Raw genomic sequence first — 601 nt, 5'->3', positions numbered from 1 at the left:
GGGAGAGCCTATGCTTAGCTGTGTGCCTGGGCTGAGCAGGATGTCATGATTGCCTCACACCTTGGCTCTCCCTCCAGTGTGTGCCTAAGCATTTCTGGCACTGGAAATTCATTTGGTGCAAACAACATCTGCGCTCCAAATTTGTGCAAAACCAAACTATCCAATTGCTACAGCGGGAGTAACAGCAAGTGTGCCCAGTGCCTGTGGCCAACTGGCTGAGACAATAGCTACATGTTCCCACTCCCTTCCCTTGGAAAATGGATCCCCGTCAAACAGGGTGATAGCTGCTGCATTACTTGGGGAAGGAGAGTACAGGCCATGGAGCTCATTCCCAAGAGTAAAAGAGAGACAGTGGCGCTCGCGACAGCAGCTTGCCCAGCCCTGAGGTGGTAAAATCAAAGCTGCAGCTGGAGGCTCCAAAGAAGTCTCCAGATTTTGCCTGGTGTCATAGATTCAGACTATACAGGGGAAATCAGGATTATAATTAAATTTTTCAAAACATTACTTAATCACCTCAGACTGGTATCACTCTCTTGTTCATTTTTCCCTTGTCAAAAAGTAATAAAAATTATAAATAGAGAAAGGGACACAAAGGCTTTGG

This window comes from Octodon degus, unplaced genomic scaffold, assembly GCF_000260255.1.
Source record: "Octodon degus isolate 3935 unplaced genomic scaffold, OctDeg1.0 scaffold00113, whole genome shotgun sequence".
NCBI classification, from domain to species: Eukaryota; Metazoa; Chordata; class Mammalia; order Rodentia; family Octodontidae; genus Octodon; species Octodon degus.
Note: the sequence above shows the minus strand (reverse complement) of the source record.